The 23,364-nt window shown below is 31.4% G+C and overlaps 1 protein-coding gene across 1 annotated transcript in view; it reads right to left on the bottom strand.

The window, feature by feature from the left end:
• The window catches only part of Drgx (Dorsal root ganglia homeobox), a 51,746-nt gene extending 28,388 nt beyond the window's left edge, over window positions 1-23,358 (bottom strand). Inside the window, exon 1 of the mRNA XM_011498894.1 lies at window positions 23,322-23,358. The gene's annotated coding sequence lies outside the window, so the exon portion shown is untranslated. The remainder of the gene's footprint in view (window positions 1-23,321) is intronic.
• Window positions 23,359-23,364: the final 6 nt, after the last annotated feature.

The raw sequence follows: 23,364 nt of genomic DNA, 5'->3' as shown, positions 1-23,364 counted from the left end.
ACAAGAAAGAACTTTAAAATCGATTTCTCTCTGGCCGCACCGTTTCGTTAAAAATATAATAATCTTTTCGATTAAGCGCGTTATTCCACGTTAACAGTTATACCATAGAGTTATTATATTAATTAATAATGAGAATAAGAATAAGATATCGATTGAATGAAGGAGAAAGATTTTCCTGCTTATTCGCCTAGAGTAGGCAGACAATGGGGAGTGGCAAAATGTTATTTCACGTACTTTGCTACGCTTATGCATTTATGCACTTCTTGCTAAAATGAATATTTTTCTAGATCATTGAGGATTTAAATTTAGACAATTAATTTTCATAAACATGACAATATTATAATGACACGTGGTGCTTCAAGTCCCTATATAATCGATGCTCCTATTATCGGAATATAATTTTCTATAGCCTGAGCGCAAAGCAAAGGAAATCCTTATAATTAATTACTGTTTTAAACAATAATTCCACGACTTATCGAATGGAATTAAACGTTTGTTCATAACAGTATTATAAATAAATGTTGTAGCTAATTGTCCGTGCAATTACTTATTACAAAATATAATACACAATGGCGAATGCATTTTAATAGCAATTAGCACAAAGATTGAAATTTTCATTCGTTCTATAAATTCTTGTTTGCAATCTTTGCAATGACTTAAAGATATTTGACTTTAATCTGTTATTGGCAATAATTGAGTTAGCGCTAAAGCGCGAGAAATTGTGCTTGAATTAAGATTTTGTCGCAGTTAATGAAACTTTGGGTATCACAATCCAATGAAAGACATTTAAATGCAGTGACGAATGCAGTGTCTTAAAAAAAAAAAAACCAAAAAAACCAAAAAAACAAAAAAACTAAAAAAAACTAAAAAAACAAAAAAACAAAATGACAAAAAAACTAAAAAAAACAAAAAAACAAAAAAACAAAAAAAAACAAAAAATTACTTCGATCGAGATCGTTTTTCAAGATCGTAAAAAAAAGGCCATTATTTATCACGAAGTTAAATGTATTTAAATATCGTGATCGATACGATATGCATGAAGAATGGAAAGAAGAAGAAGAAGAAAAAGTTGAAAATATTTTGACATTTTTATACAAAAGAAAATAAAATTACGTAGTGCCGATGTATTAAATGCATTAATTTTTAAATGCTTTTAATGGCTATAGAATAGTGATTAGAGAATCAAATATTAATAGCCTCAACCAAATAATATTAAACGTTTTATCTTAAGCGCAAGTGACATTAGAATGTAACATGATTACCGAGAGCTGAACGCGTGGATTTTTGTTTAATTCCCGGTTAGCTCTCGTGTATTCAATTACGACATACGATACAAAGTAAATTATTATAATCACAAAACTGTTTCTCTCTCTCTCTCTCTCTCTCTCTCTCTCTGTGTTTTTTTTCTTTTTTTTTTTTTACACGATATCGCTTTCTGCACTATAAATCAGGCGATATCCCCTCGAGTTCTCGATTAAAATTAAATTACTCTCTGCATTATTCATTGAAACATTGTGCATTATTCTAAGAATTATCGAGGATTATATATCTTATAGAATATAAGAATTATAAGGCCTAATATCTATCGTACGTGTGTCGTAATTTTTCGTATTCATAATTGAAACGAGTCACGAAGTACGTAGGAAAGAAAATACCAACAACTAATTGTTATGCCAACAGACCCTCCTTCCTTCCTAACGTCTTTGCAATGCTCCTCCTTCGCTCGAATTATTAATTCAATCTAGCATAAAACACCCCGTGCATTCTACCCTTTAATTGGTATCGTCGACGATTAAACGTGCGCCCGCGCACACATGATAGTTCCCCCCACTTTTATCCGTCGCTCTCTTCTACTCTTAACTCCAATCGCCACTCTCGAGCTCCGTGCCAGGCAGGTGAGGCGCTGGAAATTATTCGCAGTCCATTACGACGACAGGTTCGGCGACGTTTCGTCAAGGCGCGCGAACGTTCAAGATCCTCCTGGATCGGGTTTTCTTATTAGTAAAGTGCGAGTCGGAATGGCCGTTACAATGGGAAACGGAGAGCGACGTTTATTATAGGAGCGCTCTTGAGGGCTCAGGTGCGAGGTCGCCCCCTCAAACTGCTCAAGGGCTGAGAGACGGGAGATGAAACTCACCTCGGAATAACAGTCAATATTTATTATAAAGGGATCTTTTATGCCATTTCTCGGTGGTGACAGTTTGGAATTTTCATTTCCTAAGCTTTCTCCAATAACATGATGATGATACTCTTAAAGTATCGTGATTCGTTACCTCAACCATGCATTACCAATTGTTTTGTCACTTTCCCACTAAGCTTTTATAGGAGCTTCGGCACAAGCTTGTGACGCAAACTCGGCTTTATCTCGATAAATTACGTAGTGTCGGCAAAATAAAAATACTATTTTTACCTCCCATCTCCTTAATATGCAAATCGAGCAATTTCTGTTGATTGTTTTTATTTTTATTTTTCGTTTTCTCTTTCGTGTTTTTTTTTTCTCTTTTGTGGTTTTTTTTTTTTTTTTTTTTTTCCACTTTAAGAAACCATAAGCACTCGAAGTTGAAAGTTGAATTATCGGAGGGAAGAAAAATTATTATAAATATTAATGTGAAACTCGGTTCATTAAAAAGTTGAGGCATAGCCATTTTTTCCTATATTATGTGTAACTGTAAGAATAATTGAAATTCCTATTTATTCCACGAATTATATAAACTTAAATTGTAATCGTGATATTTGCATAAGACTTTGTTGCTCTTTCTAATACCAAGTTGTATTTTATAATCTATAATGACAAATTGCCGATAAGATATAGCAATTAAGTGAGTATTATCTGAATTATAAGAGAAGCTTGTCGGTTATTGTCATTTCTGCGATTAGTTGCAATAGATCGAGACGGACATATTTTGCGAAGGCACGTTTGTTTTTAAGCACCAATGATAAACATTTATGCAACAAATTTTTCTAAATAAATATTACAAACTCCGCTGATAAATCGAGGTTCCAATAATGACGGGCTAATCATAATAAAGAAACATAATATGACTTTTAGTTTGAAGTGTTGGAGCTACTTTTGCCACTTTTATTATTAATGAAAAATTTTCTATTCCTTATATTTGCTCGTTTTCACGTAATAATTTTGTTCAAAAGATTTTTACTCAATATAATACTCTGTAATAACCCGATACAATACTCTCATATGTAAATTATTGTTTTAATTATTCTATCAGATATTAAATTGTTATAAAGATAATTTTGTGCTCTTGGATTCGATAATAATTATTACAATAACGAGCAATTTGCTTTATCTTCCAATTCCTGTTACATTACTCTGCGTAATGTGTACAAATTTAGAAGATTATTTTATCATATAATAATTTGCCCTAATATTATTATTACATTGGGTTGGAATATACTTTGAAAATTAACTTGACCAGTAACAATTATTTGCAAAATTTAGAAATACCTATATTTACAAGTGCCTTTACTCTTTATTATAATTATAATCTTATCACGTAATAAAGATTTTTTGTAATAAAAATTTTTGTTAAATATTCATCTCAATGAATTAATTCCCTTAGATGTAATAGAGCGCATAAAGTATCATCCCGAGCATCTAATTGTATTACAATCTGCATATGTATAAACTTAATGATAAACAAATAAAAATCCAATATCGTGATGTATAAAATATTTTGTAAAGCAGAAAATTTTTGTAATTTTAAATAAAAATTTGAATGCGAATGTCTTTTACAACGGAAAACTTTTAATTCCGCAATTTAATTTCATTGAGTTTACTTTGTTTCGGTATGCTTTAGATTGTTTGTAATAATAATATTTGAGAAACTTTGGGCTCAAAAGTTCAAGCACAAAGTTACGATAACATTCTTTGAGAAGAAGTCAAGTTTAAAGAATTTTTCACAGTACGAATTACACTAAATTAAATTACTGTAACTTTATGAGCGTCGACTGAATTTGATTTTTATCTCATAATGGTTAACTTTTATTATTTTGGTAGACAACGATCATTAAAATTCTAACTTTGCAGTCATAATGGCTAATGGAAAATTTTCCTCTACGCAGTCTTTAATCTTGTAAATAGTACATCTGCTGGGAGCTTCCGATCCACTTCCATTAAACAAGTGCACTTAATATTAACTTTATAAAGCAACATTTCTTCGTGATTATTATAAATAATTGACAATTTTCATTCGGGTAAGGTAATAAATGGCCTGGGGACGCGATTTGTGAAGAGAAATTTTTAATATTCACTATTAAGTGTAAATAAGTAAAACTTGTCAGGCTTGTACGCCGAGTTTGAGAACAAAACGGATATTCGAATAATTGAGCTAAAATAAAATTAATATCGACGCTCAATTTACTCTCAATTCCCTTCTCATATCCCCGTGCCCGCTAATCGCTTAACATCTGCACCTTCTGCTACTTGACAATTGCCAAGTATCGTTTGTACTGCGCATCGCCAGTAAGATAACAGCCAAAAACGGAGTTCGAGCCTAATTATCGCGACGAAACCGGCGCTTCGCTAACTCAATACTCGTACGATCATCTACATGACCAATTGGCGTAACGGGCCATCCGAAATCAGCCCTGAGTAGCCCATAGTTCGCGACAGCGCAGAATCACGCGAGCCGATTTACGGAATTGCCGAGCTCGGGAAAACGAACGCGTAGCGAAAGAGTCCCGGGCGGAAGGGGCGCCCGGATGGCCTTTAACGGCACAACGTCACGTCGGGGATTCCGATTGACTTCCGGTCTGCCCTCGTAGCAACACAGCGCCGCCGCCGCCACCGTCGACGCCGCCGCCCCCGCCCCCCTTCTTAGCCGCACCCGGAGCGCCGTCTCTCCCTCCCGCCCTCCCTGCTGCCTCGACGGGCATCGTTCGCCCCTTAGAGCGAAAGCCGAGTGCGGCCCTCCATTCCGGCGCATTACGCATGCTCTCGCGCTCGATCGAACTCACCGAGGACTCTCCGGGATCGCGCACCAGTCCTCGGTCGAACGCGACCATATAAATAAAGTAGGCTGCTCACTTTATTATCGCTTTACTCTACTCCTTTGTCTCCGGCGACTTTGCTCCTTCGTGGCATCGTTTGTCGAGGCGCTCGCCATCCCGCTCCACCCCGCCCCACTTTGCCGCTCCCCTACCCGGGCCACTTATGACGCTCGTGGGCAAATCGTTCGGGCTTTCACCGACACAACAGGCTCACCGACTGTAAACATCCTTTAGTTCACGCGTCGTTATCCACGTATCCAGCGATGTTGCTGGGCGCGTCGCACCGAGTCTTCCACGTTCCGAATTGCATTAGATCCGACGACTGACTTTTTTCCTTTCCTCCGTCGCCCTTCGTTATCAACTCTCCATTATCTCCCGCCCCTTGATAATTTACACATCGTGCCAAATTGCATTTCACGGCATTATTTCTCACCGTCGCGCAGGTGGAAAACCAACGGGATAAATCGTATTTCTCCGCCTGCCTGCCAAAACCATACAATTAAACCATCATCACCGCCATCCTTATTATTATCATTATTATCATTATTATTATCATTATTATTATCATTATTATTATTATTATTATTATTATTATTATTATTATTATTATTATTATAACACTCTTTAGTGGATTCGTTGACGAGAGCAGCGATTAGCTTTAAAAAGCTTATTTAAAAGTACGTGCTACTGATCGATTATTCTCTCTCTCTCTCGTAATAATAATAATAATCATCATTTCAAGTGAATATTATTACGTATTATATACTACTTTAATGCCCGCATTAGGAAATAAAATATTTTTAAAGCCTACTCGTCGACTAAGCTAAACTCTCTAAACCCCCATCTGTGTAACTAAAAAATGTGAAGTTGATCCTTTCAAACGAATAAAATAATTGAAGCCAAAGACCAAATTTAAACTTATGAGGAAAATATTCACCGCTAATAATCGCCACATTGTTGTCATTAGCTTCATTTAAATCAATTAAATCAATTAAATGCAATGCATTTAATTGATAAAATTGCTTCTTATCTTGAAAGTATAAGTTTTTCCAAAACAATCCTTTGAAAACAACTTTGATTAATATAAATTTTATCGTGCTATGTTAGTAAATTGTCTCGTAAAAATAACAAGAATATATATATATAACGACCGTAATATTATGAATTTACTTAATCGAATTCCATATAAGTAACATAAAACTACTTGCTAAAATTAAAGCCTTCTGTTAATTATTTAAAATTCATTAAAAATGTACCTATCAATAAATAATTAAATTTCATTATTTCAAGTTTATTCTATAAATAAGAAAAGAGTTTGTTAAGTCCCTATTGGCCTCATTCTAAATACCCACGTATTTATTTGACCATACTTTTATCAATTTTCCTTAAATAACATATTTTATTAACTAATTATTAGATATAAAATCTCGGACACTGACAATGGCTCTAAACAATGGCGTCTAAAACCTAACAAGAATATTGTTGTTATTTTACTAAGTGATTACTGATATTTGGAATATGCTAGTCGAAAATCTTGCACATTCCTATTAATCAATAACATTTACTTATCTATTTACTTAACATATAATTACTCGTCATCATTTTCAAATTCTCAGCTAGAATCGTCATTTATCCAGATAATAATAATCATATAGTGAATAAAATCATGAAATGTAATAGTTAGAAATAGGAAATGTGTATTTTATTGTTTTATTGTCTTAAGCACTTATTACTAGTGATGAATATTCTAAATAATTTTGTTCGTTCGCTTCTTTGATGATTGCGATATTAATGAAATATTCCATCAAAGCAATTAATTTATAAAAACCAATGCAGTTTATAAACATACGAATGCCTATAGGGTGCGTAATTCTAACTTCCTTAATTTCTCGTTTAATCTTTTTATTGGCGATAAATTCGATTCGTTCTCTTTATTTATTTACTATATAATGCAACAATTGCCTTTTCAATCATTATAAGTTAAATAAATAGTTTAATGATATTTCATCATCAGTTGAAGCTTATAAACAACTTGCACGGTTTCTTATTAAATTATACTGAATTCCATAGGAGCTGAAATTTTATAAAAAATTCTTAAAAATAAATCTGATACTCTAGGTAACAAATTTTTTTTTTTTTTTTTTTTTCAAATATCTATTTCCAAAATTGCTAATTCATAATTTTTCATAATACTGTATTTAGTATAAAAAAGAATTTACAAAGAAAAATGTCTAACCAGCATCCGAGTGTAATTTTAACGTGAAATTTATTGAAATTTACAATGCTATTCAATAGGGGAAAAAGAAATTATAAATAGAATAAAAAATGATGTCTAGCCGTAAATAATGATGGGAAAATAGCTATTGAAGCTGATTAAATAATAACATAGCATGAGCCCCTGTTGAAATTTGAGCAGCTTTTCTCGATAACCAATTACTTTCCGTTCAACTTAACCTAATTCAAATAAAGTAGCGACAAACTGTTAAATATTTAAAATCGTTTTCCATATTTCATATCGATTAAATAATTTATGCATAAAAAAAAAAAGAAAAAAGAAAAACAATAATAAATAAACAATAAATGAATAATAAATAATAATGATAAATAATAAACAAATAAATAAATTTATTTATTAAAAAATAAATAAGAAAATTTTATAAAATACATATGTGGTGTGATGAAATTTTTTGATAGCTAAAGTGATCGATGTAAATTAAATTTTATCTCTACTGGTCAGTAAATATGCATGAAAGATTAATTAATTTAACTATTGTTAAAACTTCCTGATAAAATTAAAGCTTATAAATTTTAAATTGAGAGATATAGCGAACAGTAGTTTCTTTTAATTCAACGATCTTGCTTGATTAAAAATTATAAGAGAATGACTTTGGCCAATGCGATTACAGATACAATTTCCTTTGATTATCAATTAAAAATCATATACGAAACATTTCTATTTTAATTTTAACAATAGAACGTATACATTAGATAGTGATTTTTTAAATACTTTAATATTATTTAATATTATTAAAGCTGTACGTGACGATAAACTGGCTGTCGATTGTAATATTATTATTTACATTTATACTAATATTAAATAATATGCAGTAGTATGTTAAATTCTCTAGTAAGCAAATATAACAAGTTTCCCCTAATTTCAAATACTAAGTAAATCATGTGATTATTTTGTAATAAGTGCCAAAACAGGCATAACGAATTGTTTACGGCGTCTTTCTAACGCGCGCTTCGTTCGTATAAATGAAGTGGACGTTGTTTCATGTAGTCAGAGATATGATTATTGGAGCCTACTTCATGTATGATTTTGTCAATTGAATTGGACCTTCCTTCGCTATGATAACCACATTGGCAAATGCAAATTCTCTTCTGATGAAATAAATATACGTTATAGTAAAAACGAATGGGTATCGTAAACTAATTAACTACGCCTATTAAATAAATATACGTGTATGTAATTTTTCTAAGCTAACGGCTCATATTAAATTAAACGGAGTATATTACGCTTAAAGAATTTTTGTTTCTTTTTTTTTTTTTTTTTTGTTTTTTTGTTTTTTGTTTTTTTCCTTTTTAATCAATAGATGCTCGACATACGCGCTCTCATTGCACATTTATCTCATTGCATTTATCTATATATGAAATATCATACGAATAGAGCGTATTTCTTATACAAGAGATCGCATCCTCAAACATTGAAGATTTTCTTTATTTTTCACGGTCCACTAATTCTCAAAGCATTTGTCGCCATTGCGACAATAAATGTGAATTCTTAATTTAAAAGATAGCATCGACAAGCCGGACGAAGGGACGGATAGGACGACCTTTGATATACGTGACAACATGAAAAACGAGCATTAGGCGAGAAATGTCGGTGATGTCACTGATAGCGCATTAATCCCCCGACACTCTCCAATCTTTAATCAATTGAACGTAGAAAATAGTCGATAGCGAGAGTAGCCAAGTTGGATAGCTCCTCATAAAATTCCAAATTGATAGAATAGTGGAGGGAGCAGACAGTTACACGCGAGATAAGAAACCAGCTACGGAATGACTCCCTTCGTAATAAACATTATTAGCAATCACGAACGAAATGACTTCTCCCAAGCTGAATGTCGGCAATTGAATTCGGGCGGTGCGAAGCTGCAAAATTGTTTGAAAAGATCATTAGCATTGCGTCGGAGACGCGGTTAAATCGATAAGGGAATAATTAGCTTGTCGCTCGGAATCCCCGATGATTATCGTACAGCCGGATTCGCCAGATATCGAATCCTCTGGATTGCGCGAGCGCGGCGATAACGAGCGAATGGCCGGACAGGCGTAATCGCCGGCAATCGCCACTAGGAAACAATGTAGGCGCGCTGCTTCGAGGCGCGCCCGTACTTTCTTCGATGCGGGATCATGCGCGGCCGGGCCGGCATTGATTGAATTAATCTGCCAATTTGCCAATTACGCGGATGAGTTTGTTTGGCGCGGCTCATGCGCGGCGGTGCGCGCTGCGTCAATTCCCATCGGAGCGTGCGCGCGCGCGCGCGACATACGTAACCGCGTGGCTACTCCGGGCCAACCGATTCTCAACGAGCTCAATTGCCAGGGCCGAGGCAGGGGAGTATCCTATTGATTCCTGGGCTCGGCGAGACGCCGCCGCCCCGCGCAACTCGCTTAACCGGATCGGGAGCGCCGAGCGATCGGCCGCTCCTCACCGATATCGAGCTCACCTTCGTGTTTCATTCGCTGGTGCGACAATTGCTCCCGATAAGCCAGCCCCGTCACCCTCCCCACCAACCTTCCCGTTGCCAATACTCTCGGGGGGGGGGGGGGGGGGGGGGGGGGGGGGGGGGGGGGGGGGGGGGGGTAAAAATATTCTAATAGTAGGTCGATTAATATCAGACGCTATCTATCTAATCTTAATAGCCGAGCTCCTCGACTCGATCTTACGAGCCCATCTGTCAAAAAGCAACCACGTTCTAAAACTACACTATTGGAATTTTTTATTTTTCACAACCAATACTCCACTTCAAACATATGAATTCAGCTTTGCTAATACCAATATACGCACGCCTACACGCACGCCTACACGCACGCCAACACGCACGCCAACACGCACGCCAACACGCACGCCTACACCCACGCCTACACGTACAAGATGTACATACATAAATACGTACATAAATATTTATATATATATAAATATAAATCATATATCATATGATTTAATGGGATAACTTTTTCGATTAATTTGACCAGTCAATTGGTATTATTGCACAACCTTTCGGCAACTACATCGTCCCCCTTTTCAAGTGTCTTTAATTTATTATTGCACTTAATATAATTTATTTTTATAATAGGCTATTGAATTAAACGATGTGATATTTTCAATTTAAAAAAATAAGATAATATTATTTAATTTTTTATTTTCTATAAAGAAATTGTGCTGAGAATAAGAATGAATTTTAAACTTTTAATAATTGAGACAAATTGATTTTTTTGATTATCGTTAAACAACGATAATTAACGTCATAAATCAATTTGGTATTTTTATTTTATAAAAGATTACAATACAATCGAGATACTTGTTATAAATATTTGTATTAGATTTTACGGGAACTCAAAAATTATTATTGATACGTATAAAAAATAGAGCTTCGAGCGCTTGCTTTGTCATAGAATAATATTCGAAATTATCTGTTAAACTGTTAAGGCATTAATAGAACGTGACCAATTCCAGAAAAATCATCCACATTTAAGAAAAATTTTTTTTTTTTTTCATAAGCCAATGAATAACTGAACAACTTTCGGAAAAGTTGTTTATTCATTACAATTAATTTGACGAACGAAACACGCTGCTTTGGCATGGAAATTCCTTAATATAAATCAAATAACGGTAAAAGGTTATACAAAATATCAAATATTTTGTCTAAATTATAATTAGCACGCTATATAGTTGTTAGTCTATATATATATATATATAAATCGTGTAAACGGAATTTCACAAGCTTAGCAGAAATTCATTATGATTACAGTCAATTACATCAATGGGTTTAATTATCGCGTTACAATTGTGTCTTTAAATTTATTTCCTTATGTTATTTGAAATGATATTGCGTTGGAAAGAGAAACGAACCGAATATCGGGTACTATAAAAGATATGTTAGCAAATAAAGCGCTAAACGACAATGAAGGAATTTATTATTGTCTTTATGAAGTGGAGAGTATGAAACCAAAGTGAAAACATGAATTTGAGTAGCTGTAAATTTCATAATTAATTAGCAAGAATAGAGAGTACGGAGAGAAAGCTAAGAAGGCCTGACTATCTGTTGGTTGACTTTCGGCTGCGTCCCGAAACGCGAGAAGAAGCTTATAAGAAGAATTGCTATGCCATCGACTCGGATTACAAAACAATAGCTTCGTAGCTCCGTCGTAGTTGCATTAGTGTAACGTCATAATAACTGTGAGCAACAATAGCTCCGTAAGATCAAGTGAAAAGCGAGGGTAGGGATATACGGGTAAGTAAAAGCCGAGTTAAAAGTGCTTTATAATGGGACGTAATCGAAAATCATGAGGGATGGGAGAGAGCGGAGGTGAAGAGGTTCGTTTCATTTTACCCGGACGATCGGCACGCCGTCGTCCCTGAAATTCACTTCTCCCTGTTGGCGGTGTATCGGGATATCGCCATTCAGCGAGAGCACGCGAGAGCAAAATGGTAGGTGCATCCTGGGGGGTAGGAGAATTAATGCGGGGCCCCTCGCATTATCGCCCGGCCGTAAATTTCGCCCGGAAGGCGATTTAGCGAGGAAGCGCCGGGGATAAATCTCGAAGAAGTCGAAAAGCGTAAAACAGCAGCGGCGACGCGAGGAAGCGCCGGGGATATACGTTTAAGGAACGTCCGATCCTCCAACCAGCAGCCTCCCCGCGATCACGGTACGCGCCGGGGCCAAGGCAGGATGAAGGCGTGTCTTGGAATAAGAAGAAGAAGAAGAAGAAGAAGAAGAAGAAGAAAAAGAAGAACAAGATGAAGATATCATGATACACAAACGCGCGCACACACATACAGAGAGAGATAGATAGATAGATAGAGAGAGAGAGAGAGAGAGAGAGAGAGAGAGAGAGAGACTTCCGGAGAAGAAGTGAAAAATACTCCTCTCCCTCTTTCTCGCTTCCATAGCCGCGCCCGCGATACTGACGCTGGTATATATCTTGCCCTACCCTCTGAAAATCGTATTTTTATTGACCTCAAGTGTATACACACGAAGCAACATTTCTGTATTAACCTTCTCTTTGCTTCCCTGATCTCCTTTCCCACTTTTATCACTTTTCAAACTGCCTTGTGTGCACTACCCGACGCTGCGATTCTTCTCTTGTATACTTACTTTTATTAGGTGAGCTCTTTCTCTAACCACACTACAATAATCAAAATTCACTTCCATCCCATTTTCTTTCCGCCTCTTTACTTTTCTACTTTACTACAATGTCCGATGCCGCCTCCATACACTATATCTAACAGACATCTTAGAAATGTAGAAGCTCTTCGCTTTGGCATTTATTAAACTATTCTTATCGGGAAAATAAGAGGATAAGAGTGAAGAAAGAAAGAACGAATGAATAAATGAATTAACGGATAATAAACTCATGAAAACAATAATACTAAATCTATATTTTGATAGAAACTGCGAGTTAAACATATCTCTCTCTCTCTCTCTCTATCTATCTATCTATCTCTCTCTGTATGTGTGTGCGCGCGTTTGTGTATCATGATATCTTCATGATATCATTATACTTAATGAGGATAATCTCAATAAAATTATAATTTGCGATATACTTTGCTAATCATCATTACGCAAGTTATTCAATCAAACTCATAAATTTTTTTTAATTAATTGATTTACCGCTACAAGCTGATACACAATTCATTCGTTAAAACCCGTTTACGTCTATAACTTATAAAAAGTATTTTTATATAAAAACTATTTATATATAAAAAGTATTATCGCATCGATTTATATGAAAAAGAAAAGCTTACTACTTTCTATACAGAAGGGTGAATAAAATTTTCAATCTTTCACTATCACTATTAATCAAAGGACAAAGCGTTGAGTTTGTCTGCTTTGATTTTTCATAAATTGATTGTTCTTCACACGAAATTTCAATTCAAATTCTATTGTGCCAAAATTAAATGCGTTATATACACAATGAACTTTAATTACGTAAATAGTTCATTTGTATACACTCTTCCTTTACGCGTTGCCTCTATTATGACCTCCAACCAATTTAAACAATGAACAACTAAGTAGTCTGTGCGTGGATAAAACAAAGACATCCACTCTTCTAAATTTATCATGAAATACCAAAATGTTTGCTTCAATTTCTAATTCAATTGACGCTCATATAGTAACAGGGCATAAAATGTAATTATATAAGAAAGAAAAAGAAAAAAAAGAAAAAAAAAATTATATACCATTAATTTACATATACGACTGCAAAGTAATATTTATCACATTTATTCAGCATATTTTACATTCTTAGAACAATCAAGTATATTTCTTTCGTAATATTTTATTTAACATTTGGAACATTATCTATTGTCATGTTCATCATTATCGATACATATAGTTTTTCTTTTTTTTTTTTAACAAGTGTCTAATAGTTTTCATATATATGATTAAATAAGTATAAAAATACAAGCCAAGACACAGTAACAACACAGCTACACATCATACTTTTTCATTATAAATTATCCATTACACTACATGCATATACGCAATGATAATAATGGCTTTAATAATATTGATGTTATCTATTTGAGAATTGAAATTATACGGAGACAATAGAAAGGAAAAGCGAACTTTAGTCAAAGATTTTTATTATATCTTATAAATACTGTTTTCTATGAAACACTTGTTTGAAACTTGGCTAAAGCTCAACGATACTTTTGTCATTAAATTACTAGAAATAGGCTCATTTATTTAAACCTGCATACGTGATAAAGGAAAATGAAATGATTAATAGTGTTAGTGAAGCTAATCCAAAACTTATCACTAAAAATTTATGAAATTTCCTTAAAAAAAAATTTTTTTTCATCTAATAATATTTAAAATGTAATAGCTAATGGATAAGTATCGATATTATTACCATATTGTCTTAAATCTAGTTCAATTCGAAATATCAGTTGGTAAATTGATATGCAATCGAGAAACTTTTTATATAATTACGTTTTTATATGATTACGAAAGTTGTTAACGGATGTAAGCAAGTATCTGTATTAATAAAAAATGCTACTAATTGACTAATATGAAACTGGATTTGAAGTATTTTAAATGATTGTATTTTGTATATTTTTTTTTTTCTACTTAGAAGTGGAAAAATTATTGAACATTGTCGTGTATTAATAAAAATTTCATATCTGGCAAAAATATTTAATGTTATGAACTGAAAAGTTTAATTAAAATATAAGAACATATTTTCATGGAAATTTATGTTATATTTTTAGTTATATTCTAATAATATACTTTATACTAAATTTATATTTAGTATTAATAATGTATTGTAATTATTTTATTTGAAAATCAGAATAGAGTATTCAAGGAATGTTTGGCTAATGCCTAATATTTGCTTATTATTATTACGTTTTATGTAAATTTATATTACGTTTACCAAATGAATCAGAAATCAGTGTAACTAGTGTATAATTATTAACAACTAGATATTACTATTATTGACTCTTATTAATATTTATTTTATATAACAAGTATAAGTAGTTATCATACTACTATAAATGTAGTTAAGTAAGCAAACAAGTAGTTATTATCACATACATACAGCATTTAATACAAAGTTTACTCACTATCTATTAAAACTTATAAATAAAAGATTGATTGTTTAGCAATGCACTTATAGTCATAAAATTAGAGTAATGAAATTTAGTATTAAGTGTATTAAAAAATGTGCGATGTGAGAGATTTATTTAAGATAGAAGAGAGGGAGAGAGAGAGAGAGAGAGAGAGAGAGAGAGCAAAAGAGAATGGAACACAAGAATCAAGTTTTATTATATATATTTGTATCAATATTGAAGATTATCGCGAATGAAATTGGATTACAAGGGAAACAAAAGATAAAACTGGCTGAGTAGATCATGAGTGCATGATTGAGGTTCCGACAATACGCTAATTCCCTATATTAGCAAAAGCCAAACAAAGCCTTGTCAACGATAAAGTTATGATTACAGTAATGTTGTAGAAAAAAACTACTTTACATGGCTACAGAATTTTTTTCATAAAAAATACAACTTCTAAGGCAACAAAGAGAATTTATGGAATAATCAAAATATCGATTAATTGCTGAAAAACCAATAATTATTGGAAAATTAAATGACATTGCGATATTTTATTCCTGTTAATTTATATTGAAATTTCCTTCAATATATATGTATATACACACATATATATTCTGGTTTATGATTAGATTATTTACTTTGGATGATAACTTTTATTTATTTCTCAAAGTATATTCGTTATTTAATGGGAAAAAGCAAGTATATACTGATTTCAAAATAAATATTATTTGAACGTTCATTAATGATACAATTAGATACTATTATATATATATATATATATATATATATATATATATATATATATATATATATATATGTCATAATCATATTTTTTGTACGATTGTAATAATTCATGGGTGACTATTCATTATACTTGAATTTTACGAAATTGAAAATCCCAACAAAAATGTTATTAATATATTACTTTATATATTTAAAAAAAAAAATGAAAAGTCTATATAAATGTATGATAAGAATTGCTTGAAATTATTATTATTTGAATAAATAACTGCTGATAGACATGGCCATAAATACATTAATACATTAATAAAAAAATATATTTTCTATATTTTAAGAAATGTTAATATCCATGAGCATCTCATTTTAATTACATTGAAAGAAACAATTCTTATATAAATACAGTAAACAATATTATAAAATATGCACTGTAAAAACTCTTATACATTATGTAAATTAACAAAATATAATAGTTCAAATTTTTACAACAAGTATGAATTTTAATTGAATAAATTTAGTGAACGAATATAATCGAAATTTATACAAAAATATCTAGATATGATATTAGTTTTTGGTTATTAGATTTAATTAGATAATTATGCAATTAATGTGCTAACTTTACATGACATTTATGATTTCATAATGTTTCTAGTCATACAAATCGATATAATAATTAATAAGTTTAGAATTATCATAATAATAAATTAAATTATTAAATTTTACTCACATTCGCAACAATTTCAACAATTAAAAACAATAAAATTATTCATAAATGTAATAATTAATAATAAAGAATTGACAAATCATAATGAATTAATATAACGAAAGTTGATACAAAAAGTACGTTCAATTTCATTTTAAATAGGCAATGGGTGCTGAATGTCCCTTATCTTAAAATTTATTACTGTTAATTAATAACGCAAAGGTTAAAGCAACTTTTTCTATTATTTATCGTTTATTGTTTCATCTGTTAAAGAAATATATGAAAATATAATGTTAGTGAATCTGGTATTTGTTATGTTTTGGTGATACATAAACATCACTTCCCATGGCAATGTTAAAATAATTATAAGTTATAACAATCAAAACGGAGATACGGGCTGAAACTAAAAATGCCTAGAAGCATCTATATTTACAAATGAAACCTTACTTTATGAAAATGTAAAAATTATTTTGAACTTTTTAATCGTGTTTTATAAAGTTAATGCAGAGTTAGCATCGCGCAGAGTGTAGAGACAGAGAATGGACGGCGAATTATATCGGGAAAGCTGATGCGCTTAGCAATGCTTTAACGCTGCTAGAAGCGAATACTTTTGTAGGAGACTGAAAAAAAAAGAAGAAAAAAAAAAGTTCTCATTGATCTCACTTTCATGTCGATTTTCTCTGATTTACTTTTCGTTGATAATACTGAAATTCGCAATGCTTTGTAATTTGGAGATTCGATTTAATTACATTGCTTCTGCTCGTTAAATATGCTATTTTTTAACATGGTTTAACAACTTTGGTATTTTGCTTTTTAATATGTTTCGCGTCATATGAAGTAGTAAATATTCATATGCAAGTCTTTTAGATTTTTCGATATAAATCTATCTAGTGGCATTGAGGGTTGATAATCTTAAACATAAACATAATATGAATATATCGTTTAAAAAACATGCGAATTTCACAGAAATTCATATTTGTAAAAACTCTTTAATTATCTATTGCTTACTTTGTTTACGCTTGATTTAGTCATTTTAATAATTGAATATTATTATTAAGATAATGTTTGTAATGAAAATAATGTAAACAGTCGTACTCAAAGAACTTAACGAGCTCACTTCTGCTTAAATAATAAGTAAACTAATTTTCACTGAGAAATCAACTTTGTTGGGAATCTAAGAAATTCTTCGAATTTAGGTCAAATAAGTTACATAGTTGAAGATGTTCTATGAAAATTCTAGCTGTGATGTTCAGTTGGGCCGCTTCTGGGCGGCAATACCAACTATGTTTGTATACAAATATGCTTTGTATTAGTACGTACTTAATTGGTTTGTTTTCAAATTTATGCTATAAATATTTTTTACATTGGTGGCGGATGGGGGGTGGGGGTGGTGGGAGGAGGAGGAGGAATGTAAATTAAACTGCATTAGAAACATAAAATATTCATGACAAAATATTTGATAGAATGATTATTTAAAATATTAGTTTCATTAGTATGCTATTAAATGAATATAATTGTCTTAAGAACTGAAATTCAGTCTACCTTATAATCATTTTAATTAAGTGTAAATCAGTGTAAAGTATTAATATAAAAAGAAAAAAAGAAAAAAACGAAAATATTGGTTGATGAAAAATGTAAATATAAGATTTAAATTGATGCTTGTGCATGGCTTAAATTTATTTAACAATATTAAGAAGTAGATAATTTTCAACGCTTTTATCTCTCATAATTACTTCAGCCACAATAAGCTAATAAACCATTTGTATTTGCTATTTATGAAAATACATTGAAATTGACTGCTTTAGTTGCTTTCTTACCAATACCATACCAATTAAAGCTATTTAGTACTGTAGTGTAGCAATTTATAAAGAAAATTATACTATTATTATTATTATTATTATTATTATTATTATTATTATTATTGTTATTGTTGTTGTTGTTGTTGTTGTTGTTGTTGTTGTTGTTGTTGTTGTTGTTGTTGTTGTTGTTGTTGTTGTTGTTGTTGTTGTTGTTGTTGTTGTTGTTGTTGTTATTATTATTATTATTATTATTATTATTATTATTGATGTAAAAAAATGTATAAAGAGCATGTTAATACGTAAATTTATAATCATTGTGATTCAGAACTGGATAAATTTATAGTGCCGCTTGTCCATTTATTATGATAAAATCATAAATGAAACAATTTGTAGTGTAGAAATGCACGTAAGATATCGAGAAAATTTAGATGACAGAGGAGTTAAGGCTCACTTGAATTCTTCAATTTGACACCTTGCGACACAACACCTTGCAGACATATCCCTAGCAACATGAAAGTCGGTGTGAAACGTTACGTAATGAATGAATTGCGCATTGGACGCATCTCCTCAAAGACTTAGCCAATTACATAGGCCAATTTTACACCCACACTCATAGAGCAGATAGATGCTCCTCAAAGCACACGCACGATGGATACTCTAGCACGATTAAAGATTGAGAATCTGAAGAAATTTCCTCCTCACACGTAGGATATTCTTAAAGGAATATGTTCACTAAGGGCTTACTGCGGGTGCATTAGTGCCACAATGGCTTAATGGCACAGTGAAAGTCAAAAATACTCCGTAGATGAGCAGTGCTATGGATAGCATTCATTGCATTTAACGTGATAATTGACACTTTATAAGTGAGTTGAAGTGCGTTAGTGCGATACGTGGTGGCCTGTGTACGTGAATACACGTACAATGCGTTTTACTATTAATGCGGCTACGGGTGTAGAGGAGCGAATTATGGAGTAGACGTCATGAGCTTATACACGAGCACACTCACGCACATTTTAACAGGCATTTTCACATTTATAAACGCGATAATACGCTTTTGTTTGTAATCGTATTCTGATAGCAAATTAGTAGGAATTGGCAGATTTAAAAAAGTTTACGCGAGATCCACGAAAATTGGATTTAATTTTTTATCTACGCAGCATGTAAATGATGTTTATATAAATGTTGTTGAAAACATGCGTTTATGTTTCGATAAATTATAAGTATCTATTTTCAATTTAAACATATAAGTTTACATATCCCTAAGTAAATGTAACTTATAGTCCCAATGCTAAAGATATTGCGTATATAAAAAATCAATAGAAAATGTAAATTCATTAAACTTTGGGTAAATATGTGTTGCGTTGAACTTTATATGCACATTTATTAATATGTATACATATAAAATAAAATATTTATAGCTTACATATTGTTCATATTCGATAATATCGAGAAAGTTCAACATATCGGATAAATACGTATTGATATAATAAATGTAAATAAAACTTACTTTCAATTATAATGATTAGATTGAAAACGTTATCTGTTATCTGTTATAAGTAAAATATATATTTAATTTAATTACTTAATCAATCATAGTTATTATGCGTGTTTAATAGTTGAATTTTCTTTAAACAGTTACAACTGTTTTAATAATCACATTTCAATCGCTTATTTATGAAGATAAAATATATAGCAATGAAATTATAATAAAGATTTTTATCTTTATTAAAATTTTTTCGTTATCAAATTTGATAAAAAATCAATCGTTTTAACTAAGTAATATTATTAATTTGTACAAATTTTACTCTACTTAAACACATTCTTAATTTAAAACTATAAATTCACGTTCTACATAATAATTTCTCATAGGTTTTAAATTTTGAGACTTCTTAAATTTTGAGTAATAATATATATGTTAAAGTAATCGAAATTTAATATTTTGATTAATGAATGATCAATCTTGAAATCCAACACTTATATTATTAATTAATTAATGATAGTTTCACATTAAAACGCCAATAGCATTAATACTAAAAACTATTAATTGAAAATTGTGCAGCTCTTAAGTTTATTATATTAAGAAGGAATCCATTTGAGTCTTTGATTCGATGTTAATTTATGAACAATAAGTTTGTTTCCAACCACCTTAAAAATTATGTAAATATCATTAATAACTATTATAATTGTAAACTAATTAATTTTTATACTAATTATCTATCAATATATATTGAATTTATATATACGTGCGAGCGAAACAACGCGGGCGCGCGCGCGCTCACGCACAAACACCTAACGTGTTTATTATCAAAGAATTATTTTTCGAAGTTTGTGTCAAGCTACTGTTACTAAATACTAATCAACGGTTTTATTTAAATCATAAAACTTAAATTTCATAAAGCCAATAGTTATACTTTAAGCATTCAATTGCTTGTATTAATGTAAATTCATGGAAAAATATGTTGAACAGTGAAATAATTTTGCCAATTAAACATAAATTAAATGTATTTTATGTAAATTTAATTTTTAACGTAATTATCGCTAATGATTTATATTCTATGTACATCGGTCCTCTTGAATTGAATAGAAGTAAGCATCTAACAAATAAAAAAAAGGCGCAATCCTACTATTTCAATATAATATTTCAATATATTCTAATGAGTGTAAATTTATATTAAATTAAATTAAAAATTTTATGAACCTTAATAAATATGGTGAATATTAATTCATGTTAAATAATTAATAGGCCAAATTTCATAGAATAGTGTCTCATTTGTAACCATAAGTATTTCGCCACTTAGAGTGGAATTCCACTCTAATTGATTTCATTTTCAATTAGAGCAACCTCGTAAAGAGAGTAAACACGCAGACTTATCATCATATCATTTTTGTTTATACAATTGTATTTCTTTATATGTATAATTAGTATCTTCAAATTTGGCAATTTTAAAGGCAAGGTAAATCATTGTCGGAATGTACAATTGTTTCTTTATGCATTAGCGCTAGCATGTATATTATAATAGAAAGAGGTCAGTTTACAAAGTACTTAGATTTCGGATCAACTTAATTAACCATCGAGTTGAAATCCACTCTTAATAGAGTAATTCAATTCCAATAATTGTCAGAGTGGAATTCTACTTTAAGAAATTCAACACGAGTTCAATAATAATATACGCACTGAATTGTTTATTAACTTTGTAGTTAAAATTTAAAGATTTGAAAGATACATTTATTAATTTCTATAAAAAAAAAAACATATATATATATTTTATATTAGTACTTAGTGAAAATATTTATGAACGTGAAAAGAGAAAAAAACCTATATTTAGTCAAACTAACAAAATATAATACCGAAATTAAAGAGTTAAAATTATTACTTTAAGTGGCAGTATTTTATCACGAATTAAATCGTAATAAATACGAATAATTGACCCGATGTGGTTTGCAATTTGCATTCCTCTGTGAATATTATGATATATGCAAGAAAAATTTACATTGCTCATAAAGATCATGCTATATGCATACTAATTAACTTTATTGAATTGTGTGTTCTGAATTCGACATTAGTCAAATAATAAAATGAAACATATATTTTTTTTTAATACATGCTTTAATTTATATTTCATATACTTTGATAACTATATAATATTTATTATTATCAGTTGATACAGTTGATAAATAAGGTTTATTATTGTTCAAATTAATACAATTTTCTACTAATAAGCACTGTAATAAGTACACATGGTTCAACGTCACATCTTTTAAATTAATTATAAATTTATCATTTTAATTTACAAATTATCAATATTTATTAATTTATTCATTTAAAATTAATCTTACATTTATTTTAAATCAATTAATTTTATTATATATCAATCGATCGTAATAATTTAAAATAAATATTTGCACAAAATTAAATTTATGACCTCGTCCGTAAGACATGGATTTTTTAAAAATATTTACAAAATTATAAATACATAATTTGTTATTTCGTTTTGGTTGTTTATTTGCTTATTTGATTTTACTTATGTATTCGCGCGCGTTTAATTATATTTTGTATCATTGGATATATACATATATATATATATATATATATATATATATATATATATATATATTTATTTATATAGCCATATTATAATAGAAACAGAATCGAATAATAAACAAAATAAGTTTAATCTGTAATGTTAAAATAAATAGTAAAATATAAAAATGTGACTAGAAGACAAATTTGTCAATAATCAATATAACATTACGTACGTGTCATTAATATTCTAAATAGTGAATGTTTGATTATGGACTTTGACGTAATTTAAGTCGAGCAAAATGTTCATTGCTATATTGGTACACGAATGCCTCGATCATACGTATGCAAAATCTAATGAGCCAAATTAGATTAAAATAGTGTATGCCGTGTAACGAGAAATATTTTTAACGTGGATAAGTTGTGAAAAATGGCAATGTTTGATTGGAGTTAAAACTGCGGAATACCGTAGAAACAAGTCTTGATGAAATGCGCCAATCAATTTAATTAATAGTTACGAAGCACGAAAACATATCGAGAGGGAACAAGAATAAAACATGAATTTGACGCGAGAAAACACCATTGGAAGCAAGATAATTTGGCAGCCGTACCGTTAACGAGTTGCACGTGTTCGGACAGACAAATGGCAATAGCGAAGGGAAAAGGGAAAAAAATTTTGTATAACTTTTGCAAGGATTTAATTGATTGTAATAGAGATGAGAAGAAGAGGTGGAATAACAAGAAGAAAAAATGCAGAAGAAGAGGAAGAAGAAGAAGAAGGAAAGATGATGATGGTGATGGTAGTAGTGAAGATGATGATGTTGGTGATAATGACAAGAATTACGACGATGACAATGACAACGACGACGACGACGACGACGACGACGACGACGACGACGACGACGACGACGACGACGACGACGACGATGACGATGAGGATGAAAATGACGAATAAGAAGCAAAGTGGGGCTGGGGCATCGCAAGTTCCTGACGCGAGTTGCCTGTCGGCTAATTGAATAAGCGCTTATGAGCGGCCGTAATTTAGCACTTTGTTGAAGACGGTCGTTTAATCAGACTCGCCAGTGGCAACGAGAACGCGTTATTTCCGGGAAAAGCACGGACTAGTCCGCTCGGCTCACGGTGCTCGTAGCCCGAGGAGGGCCGAGCGGATGTGGGGCTCTGGCCTAATGGGCGACATCCCGTCCCCCGTACCTTGAGCAACGGCGGGCTGGAGCTGCAGTCGGCGCCCGGGCGG

Source organism: Ceratosolen solmsi, unplaced genomic scaffold (genome assembly GCF_000503995.2).
Source record: "Ceratosolen solmsi marchali unplaced genomic scaffold, CerSol_1.0 scaffold30, whole genome shotgun sequence".
NCBI classification, from domain to species: domain Eukaryota; kingdom Metazoa; phylum Arthropoda; class Insecta; order Hymenoptera; family Agaonidae; genus Ceratosolen; species Ceratosolen solmsi.
The sequence above is the reverse complement of the archived record's forward strand: the minus strand, read 5'-3'. Positions and strand labels throughout refer to the sequence as shown.